This window comes from Podarcis vaucheri (genome assembly GCF_965113315.1).
Source record: "Podarcis vaucheri genome assembly, chromosome: 14".
NCBI classification, from domain to species: domain Eukaryota; kingdom Metazoa; phylum Chordata; class Lepidosauria; order Squamata; family Lacertidae; genus Podarcis; species Podarcis vaucheri.
Window position 1 is genome coordinate 3,439,195 of NC_138752.1, and position 11,714 is coordinate 3,450,908.

An 11,714-nucleotide genomic window follows, 5' to 3' on the forward strand; every position below is an offset into this window, starting at 1 on the left:
CATCATTAAATCCATGTCCCTAAGTTGACTGTCATGAAGTAGCAGAGGGGAAATAGTCTTAAACCTGCCCCATCTTATTGCCCCATTTATTATTGGTTGTTAGCCACCCTGAGCCCAGTCTTGGCTGGGGAGGGCGGGATATAAATAAATTTTTATTTTTATTTTTATTTTTATCTATACTCAAAACCTGTTTTCCCTTAAAGGTAGGATATAAGTCAATTTGGTACCTAGTCCACACTTCTTCAAATTTTGTAATGCTGTTCTTCAACAACAAAAAGTATATGTGTGAAAATAGCTTGCAAATGTGCATATTAGGCAAAATTGTGATAATATATGAAATGTGGATGAAGAAGTGTTCAAGCTGGAAAATGCGGAATCAGAATTCCGATTCCTCCATGCCTATTACCAGTGACACAATACTTTTAAATGTGTGTGCATGTGTTTAGCTTTTTGTTTTTCAAAGAAGTGGCCGAGGCATAAGAAAGAGACACAGTTATTTCCCAATTCTCTTTTGTGAGGAACTAATTCAAAAAACATATTTCCTAATGGAGACATTCTATGCAAACTGCTGTGCCCAGGGGTGATGCTGTCAACAGATGCCAAACTCTCTGAGCATTTCTTTGGACTTGTTTTTGTTAACCCTCCAAAGTGGAGAGTGAAAGGACAGAAGACCAGGACCTGCTATTTGCATCTTCCTAAACTGGCCCTGGCCACATGCGTCACTTGCGCACTCCATTTGTCATGGGCCTTGAGGAGCCATCATGGAGGGGCTGCTCGGATCAGGACAAAGGGTGGGGGGTGCCCAAAGAGGTGGCAGCTGAAAACTCTGGAGAGGAATGAGGATGACGACGCTTTAATATAATTTATATACCACCCTATGCCTGCAGGCCTCATAGGATAAAATCAGCCTATAAAACCACAAAGGACAGTTAAAATAAAACAACAACCCAATAACACACACACACACACACACACACACACACACGGCAAATAAAAAATAAAAAAATCTGGATGCAGCGGATTGGGGCAAGTCACATCAGGACACTGAAAAACATCAGACGGAGAAGCTACAGGCGAGGAGTCCAGTCCCAGGAAGGGACCCAGTGAGTGGTCACTCTGCCAACCCACACCAATGGTCTCGACATCCAGTCCCCTTGCACCCAGCCCACTTTCAGCCCCTTCACTGCCTTTTATGCAGCCGCAGCCTCTGCCTCCGTCAGCTTCTGCTGGCAAAGCCTCCAGCCACCCAGGAGCTTCCGTTGTCTGCTGGATCAGGCGACTGGCCCATCTGTCCAGGATCTTGTTCTCACAGTGGCCAATGGGAAACCCACAAACCAGACCTGAGCACAAGAGCATGCTCCCCTCCACTTTCCAGCAACTGGCCTTCAGAGCCATTTACTGCATCTGACTGTGGACTTAATCATACGGGTAGACCAGGCCACTTGAATGGGACAATTCTAAGCCCATTTACCATGCCATGGTGCCTGTGTCATGACTCTTGTGGTGATTCCTTGGCCTGGCTGGCCACAGAACCCTTTGCACTAGGAGGAGAGAGTCTCAAGGGCTCTGCCTGCCTCCGCAGGGGGAAGCCCCAATGCTTCTGAATACCAGTTGCTGGAAACTGCAGGAGGGCAGGGGGCGCTTCTGCTTCAATCCTGCTTGCTGGCTTCCCACAGGTTATCTGCTTGGCCACTGAGAGAACAGGATGTTGGACTAGATGGGTCATGGACCTGACCTGGCATGGTTCTTCTCATGTTCCCTCTTCGCTCTGCCTATGGTAGCAAATAACTGCATAAGCCAACCTTTCCGTCTTTCCCAGAAAAGCCCCGTTTGGCACACTTAAGCCACTTATGGATGCAAGCCTGTGATTAAAACAGGAAATAAATGGAGACCAAGAAGAAGGAATATTTGGATTCCATGCACATTCTGCCTCTGACCTAAAGGTTGCTGTAATAAAATGTCTGCCACTAGATATCAGGTGCTATTTAAAAACTAACAAATTGCCTGTCATTGTGATGGGAAATGTGGGCGGTTGGGGAGGGGGGGAGAAGTTATTGCATATTGTAAAGACTCCTTGGGGTGGAGAGCACAAGAAACCACCTCGTGCCGAGGGAGAACATCGGTCCATAGAGCTCAGTACTGTTTATGTTGAAGAGCAGCAGCTGTCCAGGGTCTCGGGCAGGATTCTCTCCCAGCCTGGGACCTTCTGCATGAAAAGCATAAAACCCCTCTTCTATCACAGAAGTCAAGGAGACATACATGGGAGCTTCTGGGTAATCTCCTGTTAGGTACTGACCAGATGCAGACCTGCTGAGCTTCAACAGGGATGCTCCATCACATGCCAGTAAGCCTTGGCCTGGGTCCTTGATATGTCAACCATTGCACAGCCAGTCTATCTCTGTCCCCTCCAGCAGTACTTCCCTGCACTGCCCATATTCTCTTCCAAAGCACACACATTTATCAACAGCAGTTAGCCATGAAAGCACCAGCTTGGGTAATCCTTCTCCCATCCTAGGTCATCCCTGCTGCTTCCAAGCTATACTGCCTCATGTCAAATAGGGAGGTGGGAAACCAATGCCTAAGGTTTCCTTTTGCTTACCTACATACAAAATGCTCTCTTAGATGATGCTCACCCTTCCCCCTCAGGCCACATGCCCACTGGAGTCCTCTTCACGTGCAAGTGAAAATCAAAGCAATCTTTAGGTATCAGAGGGTTGTCTCTAATGGAGTGTCTACACCCATGTAGACACATGTATGGAGAAGGACCATTTGGCTCAGGGACAGCATGCATGATTTGCCTGCAGAAGGTCCCAGATTCCATCCCTGGCTAGAAGAATCAGGTAGCTGGTGATGAGGAAAGAACCCCGAGATCCCCCTGGAGAGTCAGTGCCAGTCAGAGCAGACAGAGCTAGATAGACAAAAGGAAGTGGCCTGACTCCAAGTCAGGCTATGCTGTTACAATGAGACTTTCCCAAGGAAAAAAAAATCACCATTGATTTATTAATCACTTTCTGCACAATAGTCAAGGCAATGCACAATAAAAAGATCCAAGCTGAATTTGAGCTAAGTTTATGCCTGCACCCAGATCCAAGCTACACTGATGTCTTCATCTAGGAAGGGCTCTTCCTTGGAAAAGCCAGGCAGGGTTCAGATCCAGCACAACACACACTTCCCACAGGAATGCTTCTGGAGCTATTCCCATGAACAAGAGAGTCTAGAAGCAAGCCTGTCCCAAACATTTAATGCTAAGGTGGAAATTCCAAATGGCAAACATGATGCTGATGCTGAGATTTTGCCCCAAACTGAAAGCTGACTGTGGAATCCAAATTCAACCAGTAGACTTTATGCAATGGCTTGTCACTTTGAGATGAGAAACCAAGTTCATGACACAATTTCTCTTGCGGGATTCTCACACGGCGACAAGTCCCAGCCTGAGGCAAACCATTGAAAATTGGCACACAGTAAACAAGGTGGCATCAGAATCCTTTGGCCAGACACAGATTTTCAGACAACCAAGTTCCTTGTGCTTGCCACTTCACTTCATAGTGAGTGAGGAAAGTAAAGCAAATCCTGCAGAATTAATTCAAGCACACACACCCTGATTCCACAAAGGCAGCTTTTGCCTCAGTAGGTTAATCTTAAGTGTCACTGAATGGAAGTCCAAGCTAAGGGGTTGTCCTTCACCAGCCTCCTGGTCAGGTAACAGGATGTTTTTGAGTGGGACCCAAGCTCTGCTCCCTTCTGTGGTGGCTGCCCATGAGGTTTTTAAAATGATAGGTTCGCAAATAAGAGTTTTGTTTTGTTTTTAAGAAGGAGATTAGCAAAATGTTCAAGCAAAAGGGGAAAGGGAAAAGATGCAGCTGTAGCAAAAATCCATCACAAACACATTTTAGGGTGAACCCTGTTTTGATAGAGAGGTCATTTCTTGGAGTTAGGATGGAGAGATGGGTTTTCTCACAACTCAGTAAAACTAGAATTGAGTTACTTAATAGTTTGAGGTATGAAACCAGGAGACTGGAGGCACAGAGAACCACAAGGAAGAGGCAGTTGAGGAAGGGGCATCATGGCAAATCAGTGGTGTTGCTAAGGCTGAGCTTTGGAGCCCAGTCCCAAGTGTTCCCTGGTGGGCAATGCATTTGTGAGAAACTGATTTGGGCTGGAGATTTGGGTTCCTTTGTATGGTGCTAATTTGAGGGAATAAATTAGCAGAAGATGACTAAGGGGGGCAGGGAACAGGGAGAATTGATTTGATGTGGAGCAAGATCTGTTGGGAAATTAATTGGGGGTAAGATGCATTAAAGAGGAACTGATTTGGGGTGACCTGTGGTGGGGTGCAAATTAAATTTAAAAAATAATGGAGAGATTTGGGTGGGAAATTAGCTGGCTTGCCTTCTGTGACTTATAAATTCTAATTTTCATGCATGTGTGTGACAATGGGCTCATGCGCCAAATCTTCTAAGTACCTAGCAATGTTCCTGTGTCAGACACACCACTTAATACACCCCTGCAAAGAGTTACTTCCACCAGCTGTCCTAATTGTTCCAGTGTCTTGCAGTCTTATCGTCAGAGATTTAAGAGTATGAAGGTCTTTAAAAGAAGGAGCTAAGAAAACAAGCGCAGTAATTAATCAATGGGTCAACTAAAGTGCCTTAATTGCATGAAGCATTTCAAGCGCACACGCATATATAAACTTCCCATTAGGAAACTGCACACCATAAAATGAATTGTACAGTGCCCTCCAGAAATACAAGTCAAATTAAGATATTGCCACATTGCGTTACAATTAGAAAGTGTAAAGGCTGCAGGGACAAATGCTACAGAAAATATTACTGTTGCAACATGTGGGTGCTATTGAAAAACTATGTTTACTTGTTTTCTCTAACAGCTCCTAATCAAAATGAGAAGATATGGAATTTAGGAAGCTGCTTTCTATCATTTCAGACTGTTTCTCCACCTAGCCCAGTATTGCCTTCTCTGACTGGCAGCAGCTCCCCAGGGTCTCAGGCAGAGAAGAATCTTCCCTATGGCCCCTTCGGTTGAATGTTCCAGGGGCTAAGGGGAGCCAGGAAGTTCCTATTCCACGTCTTGCACAAGCAACACATTCACTAGGCAGTCTTAAGAGAAGGACATCTCCCTTTGCCCTCCACGCCAGGCCTGCAAAGAAGGGAGTTCGGACTTGGAGGGAGAGTTTGCCATTTTGGATGAAAAGAGGAACCTCCAATTTGTGCTAAAGACAAAGTAACTCAGTGAATCAGAGATCAAGAGGGAGGGAGAGAAAGGAAACAGGAAAGCACAAGTCTCAATCACACCTTGGTAAACCTTGATTTGATATTATGCATGAGCCTGCAGCCTGCTCGTTCTCCGGAGGAAATCAGGGCCTATTGGCCTGGACCACTTCACCCATCATGTGGGGAATCAGCATTTCTTCATATAAATATGTATTTTAATGTGCCTTAACCAAATAAGCATTCCCTAAGGCATACACACATATTTTGATACCAAAATATTGAATTTTACATTAAAGTTAAAAGCACATATTACAAATATGATAAATGGAACATCCCTGAAACCTTGCTGATGGCAAGCTCTGTTCCATCCTTTCTCCAGAAGCTATCATACCAGCTCACTCTCAGACCAGCTGGCCTAGGCTGCTCCCTGCGCAGCATGTGCAGACAGGGACTCTTACTTGAAAGTAAGAAAGTGATCCTTATACAGACAAGTTCTATCACAGCCTGCCAACCCAAGCCTAATTGTGACAGCACTGCTGGGCTCATGGTATGGCCACCAGAACAGGTTTGTAGATAGCCACTTGCCTAGTTGTAAAAATATACTGTAAAACAAGAAAATCTGTAATAAAAATACATCAGCCTTCAAAAAAGAAAAGAAAAAGAAAAAGGAATTACATATACATATGTGTGTGCATCTGGTGTGCGTTTTTTTTCTCCCTTTTCCTTTAAAGGTACAAAATGACTAACAATGTGGGGGGGGGGAGATTGGCTAGGTAACATTTAGTCTGGGCTACTAGGTTTTATAGATTTATTTGTGAGGCTGGATGCGGGTGGCGCTGTGGGTTAAACCACAGAGCCTAGGGCTTGCCGATCAGAAGGTTGGCAGTTCGAATCCCCACTACGGGGTGAGCTCCCATTGCTCGGTCCCTGCTCCTGCCAACCTAGCAGTTCGAAAGCACGTCAAAGTGCAAAGAGCTCCCGCTCCGGTGGAAAGGTAAACGCCGTTTCCTGCGCTGCTCTGGTTCGCCAGAAGCGGCTTAGTCCTGCTGGCCACATGACCCGGAAGCTGTACGCCGGCTCCCTTGGTCAATAAAGCAAGATGAGTGCCGCAACCCCAGAGTCAGCCACGACTGGACCTAACGGTCAGGGGTCCCTTTACCTTTACCTTTACCAGAGTATAGTTTGTGAAATATCTCGTACAAAATTCTCCCAATATACCGGTACATATTTTCGTATGCAATTTTTGGTATGCAATTCTGCCTAACACTAATATGTATGTTACATATGCATTTTGAGGCACGCTTTGCCTAACTCTATGCATTTTTGCACACATTACTTGGTGGAAGAACAGCACTGCAAAATTCGGAGAAGTGCAAATTTCAAACGATGGCTTTGTTTTGGTTCTTGTATCATTTTGCAAAGTATGAATCAAATAGTTCCACCTTTAAATGTGAACTGAATCACATTTCTCCCACACCCGTAGCCTCAGTAGCATGAAAGAGTACAGTAACCAGTTTACACACCACACCTCTTCCCAGCCAGCCCAGCAGTCAAGTCTGCTGAGCTGCTGCTTTAATTGCTGGTGGCCCATTGCATGAGGCTAGCAGTAGCCAACTTGGCACACACACACCCCAGCAGCTGTGCAACCACAGCTCCTATCAGCCGCAGCCTACATGGTGAAAGACGATGGGCGCTTCAGTCCAGCAACACCCAGAGGTCCACATTGCCCGCCCCATGAGGCTAAGCTAAGACAGCCCCCCAGCCCCAAGCTTGCATCCCAAGCCCCAAGAGCAAATCCACAACATCCTCACAGCAACATTATGAAAGGAGAAACCGAGCAAACCCTCCAATCGGAACTGCATGTAAAGCCCTTCACAAAACTGCAGCTAAGAATGGCATCCCAGGGGCAAACTATGTACCTCCCCCACAACACGGGAAAAACCTTAATCCATGTTACAATTTACCCCCATTCCATTTTTATTTATTTTTATGTAGTCAGATAAAAGTAAAATGCAACTAAACACAATAATAAATAATCAAATATTTCATGCATTTCACTGGGAAGACTTATCAAAACAGAGCATCAAGTCTGAGAGCATTCAGTCACCTTCTGTTTTCCATCTTCACAAGGACACCATAGAAAAAGGATAATAGGCCTTGCACTGAAGGAGAAGAGTATCGGCAATAAGCAAATTCCAAACTGGAAGAGTTAGAAATTCTGAAGTGTCACATAATGGGAAAGGTGTCTGTTAGTGTTCTTTTTATATACGTAACTAATAAAGTCAAAACCAATGTCCAGCAAATGTTCCTCTTTTTGCTGCATCCCGAACCCAAGTCTGCATCTCAGTGAACCCCCAAAACCAGACCATCTGGTGACAGAGCTTCAGCAAGGCTCCCTTCAGGGGCTTCCAATGCTTTTTACATTTCTAAATCCATCCTTCTTCCAAGAAGCTCAGGCTCAGAGAATGTGATTGCTTCAAGTCCTGAGCTTTGTGGCTGAGTGGGGATTTGAACCCAGGTCTCCCTAGTCCAGCAGAGGAAATAAAAGGCAGGGGGGGGTTGTGACAGAAAAATACACATTATGTAGGCATCATGACACAGGATAAATCATCCTGTGTGTTAGAGGAAAGACTAAGAAGAACTCAATAGAGTGAGGCATATTGGTAACCAGAGTGATTTTCAGAGACCACCACCACAAGGCCTATGCATGTTTGCTCAGAGGTCCCACCATGTTCAATGGGGCCTATAATTTTTGTCATCACCGCTGCATTCTGGATTGAAAGCAGAGTCAGGCCCTGGACACCCTCCAAAGGCAGCCCCACTGACCCTCTGCAGTCCAACTCTGCAGGTCTTATAAAGCCAGCCTTCCATCCGCACCATGCACAGCAAGTGCTGAGCCCACCCACACCAGGCACGGGGCAACCTCAGGCTCTGCCACAGATGCCAACCGGCCTGTGGCAAGCTGGTCTCCCAAAGCCCACACCTCCACAGGCAGGATTCAGCATTGCTACAATCTGCATAAGGGGGTGGTTTGGGGGCGGGGGGGGTTTAGTGCACACTTTCTCACTGGGGGCACACAGAGCACATTGCCCAACCTCCCTTGACACAGTAACACCAGAGGACCCATCCCCATTTTACAAATGCTGCCAGGAGGTGGGGAGCGCCAAGCACAATAATTTCATTAATGCAGCAATTCAAATATTCTGGTCTGTGTCCCAATTTCGGTGTTTAAGGGCTAGATGAGGGAGGGGAACCCACTCTTCCCCCACCCCTCTTCCAGTGCTAACATCTGAGAGAATTATCCAAGCAGAATGAAGGTGGGGGGTGAATAGAGAGAAGAAAACCAGGTTATAATTTGTCACGCTGTTTACCCCAAGAAAGATGAAGCGGAGAATTTTTAATTGAGTAGCTTCTCCCTCCAGACCTCATTACGGAGGGGAGGAAATAACTCGATCAAAAGCTTCAATTCAGTTGCTACACCGGAGGCATATATCCATATAGATGGAAAACTCAGGGAAAGAGAGAAGGGGAGAGATATGCTGAATTTCCCTGGTTTTCCTTCTTCCATCTTTCCAACTTGACTAAAACAGATCTACTGCCAAGCCATCAGCATTGCGCACCTGGGAGCAATATACAAGGTCAGAACACACGTGTGATATGAATGTGGTCGGAAGAGGATTTGGAGGACTGTCCCGTGCAGGTGTCATTACTCAATTTTGGACTCTGGACCAAACAATCGTCCAGCCCCCTCCCGTACCCCACATACCCTTTGTGGGGGGGCGCCTGGCCTTCTGCCCTGACATGCAGTTTCATTTTACACCTGCCAATCCTGCGTATCAGGAAGACCATGCTGGAGACACAAATCCTGGGGGGGCAGATGTGTCAGTCCGGCTAAGCAAGAAATCATATGCATCTGAGCTCACCCTATGATCAATCTGCTAATCTTTCAGATGCCACAGGACTTCTGTCACAAGGATTAAATCACAGAACAGGGTTTTTTAAAAATAAATAAAATTCAGTGTTGAAAGATAGATGATGGAGGACACATCACAAGGAATGGCAGCGAAGACGGGTTGACCCGGAACAAAGCAAAGAGACTGGGGGGGGGGGTCTTAAAGGAGGGTTCTGCTCTCCTTGCCTCTTTTCTGGATGGAGACTGTTCTCTCTCTCCTGTGCGCCCTGCATGAGGGAGATCAGCCAGCCATGGCTTGGCTAGCAAATCTCTCTCTCCCTCTCTGCAAGTCCCACAATAGCAGAGAAGAAAAAAGATGCCATGGTTGTGCCAGGAGGAGAAAATCTCCCTGCTTAGTCTCCATGTCTCCTTGCAAGCCAGACATTCACAGCCCAAACCTCCCCTGCATACAGGCACAACTGTTCATTCCTCTGAGCCCCAAGCCATAGCAACAGATTGGCCAGCGTAGTGGGTGGGGGGGGGCATTGCCTTGCCCTTGTCACCCACATCTTGGCAGAAAATGCGTAATAAAACAAAAGCACACCAATGAAATACCCAAAGGCATTGGGACTGTGACACCTCTAAGTGCTCTGCCCCCCCCCCGATAAATGTGTGCTCTTCGGTGGAGGGGGGAAAGAAGAAAAGTGGATAACATCTTCCCCCCCCCAAAGCCCCTGCAGTACACTTGCATGGTTTCTCATGCACTTTGCTCTGTCTGCCCCCAAATCACCTGCACTGCTTTAAAATAAATAATAATAACAACAATAAATACCTAGTGAGATAAGGCTATATGACTTCTGACACACAAGTCCACACTCTCCTTCCAGTAGGGAAGGGAACTGTGGGTGGAGGGTGGGTTTCTTTGCGGGGGGGGGGAGGGATGTGTAGAGATGGAAAGAGAGAGCAGGCAGGAAGGGTGGCAAATAGGAATGCAGCGCCCTAGCAAAAACAGCATCCTGCATTGCACTGCCAAAAGTTGAGCGGGGGAGGGGTATGAAAGGGGGGCGCAGGTGTGTCCTCTGAGGGCATTACCCACCCCCAATGCAGAGAGGGGAGGAGGAGGCGCCCTATTCCTTGGACCTCATCACCCCACCCTGTGCAAAAAGAGTGTCTGCATCCCCCCTCCCTATCCGAGAAGCGTAGCCTGCAAGGCTCCGGGTTTCTGCGCCTCTAGCTATGGCTCGATCGCCCCCTCCCCTGACTTTCGAGAATAAAGGAGCCCCCGGGAGCGGGTGGCATCCATGCAGAAAACACCCACCTCTGCTCAGGATGCACAGGAGAGCAGGCAGCCTCAAAGCCCTTTGCGCCCATCCCCATCCTCTCGAGGGCTGGGGCTTTGTCTCGCCCGCCCGCCCGCCCGCCCCGGGGGGCACAGCCCAGCCTGGCGCGCGCCCCGGCCTTACCTGGCCAGCGCAGGGCGGGGAGGGTTTGTCCTCCCCCGAGGAAGGAACCGGACTCCTTGCAGGCGGCCTGAGGAAGAAGAGCAGCAGCAGCAGCAGGAGGAGGAGGAGGAGGAGGAGGAGGAAGGGGGGAGAGTCTGGAGGAGGAGGAGGAGGAGGAGGAGAGCCGCCGCCGCCGCCGCCGCAGCTGCCCGGGCTCTTTTGTACGGCTCCTTCTCCTGCTTCCCAGCCACACACGGAGACTACTAATTAACCCGGGAAGCTGAGTGCGCCGAGCGCGCCCGGGAACCTGCATGGAGCTGGCGGGGAGCGGCCGCCCCGCGAGGCCAAGGCAGACTGCTCCTGCCCGGGGAGGCTTGGCGGAGCTCCTGGAAAGGGGCTGGGCGCGGAAGCTGGCCTTCGGGGTAGACTGCCCCTGCATGGAAGGCTCTGCCAAAGGAGACCCTGCCGTGCAGCTGGAAGCTGGCTTGCTTGCAAGCAAGCCGGGGTTCAAATGCAGACTGCCTTTGTGGAGGGAGGTTCCGCTGGAAAAGCCTTTGAGGTGCTTCTGCCTTCTGGCTAGTGCAGGCAGGGTTGGAGCCAGGATTCAAGGGGAGGCCGCCCCTGTACAGGGAGTTTTCACTTAAATAGTTATTGGGTTTCCTTGTGGTTATGTTGAGTTGACGCTGGGGTTATTATTAGAAAAAGAGTGTCCCTGTTTTAGGTGGCCACATTCAGCAAGGGCGGGGGCAAGGGCGGGATTCTCTGTGCCTGCAGACAAGAGCAACTTGGATCACCTTGCTTGCATCCATGCAGGCATCTCCCTTGCAAGATCTGGCCGAATGTGACCTCCCCTGACAGTGCAAGAATTCAATTTCATGACAATTCTGCATAATTTAAAACCAACATGAGGCTGTTGGGAAATCAGGACTGTAGCAGAGCACACCATGTATATATATAATGTTCTAATGCATCTGGGAAAGTCTATGCAAAATACTTTGCAACCCTGTGATATTACAATTTATATTTCCCCCTTTTTCAGATAGAAGAAACCTGAGGTGCGGAGACAGCAATAGAGTGGTACCTTGGTTCTCAAACTTAATCCATTCCGGAAGTCCGTTCCAAAACCAAAGCATTCCAAAACCAGGGCACACT

At 48.0% G+C, this 11,714-nt stretch overlaps 1 protein-coding gene and 1 long non-coding RNA gene across 5 annotated transcripts in view; one reads left to right on the top strand and one right to left on the bottom strand.

Annotated features, from left to right (window-relative positions):
* APBA2 (amyloid beta precursor protein binding family A member 2) overlaps positions 1 to 10,690 on the bottom strand; it is a 122,326-nt gene extending 111,636 nt beyond the window's left edge. For 2 of the 4 annotated variants that reach the window (XM_082198046.1, XM_082198042.1), the window contains exon 1: positions 10,584 to 10,690. The gene's annotated coding sequence lies outside the window, so the exon portion shown is untranslated. Of the gene's footprint in view, positions 1 to 9,952; positions 9,974 to 10,438; positions 10,531 to 10,583 lie in introns of those variants that run through there. The other 2 variants (XM_082198044.1, XM_082198045.1) reach the window with 2 other exon arrangements.
* The window catches only part of LOC309518230, an 88,185-nt gene extending 77,493 nt beyond the window's left edge, over positions 1 to 10,692 (top strand). Inside the window, exon 3 of the long non-coding RNA XR_014213388.1 lies at positions 10,592 to 10,692. This is a non-coding gene — a long non-coding RNA (uncharacterized lncRNA). The remainder of the gene's footprint in view (positions 1 to 10,591) is intronic.
* The last annotated feature ends 1,022 nt before the right edge of the window (positions 10,693 to 11,714 follow it).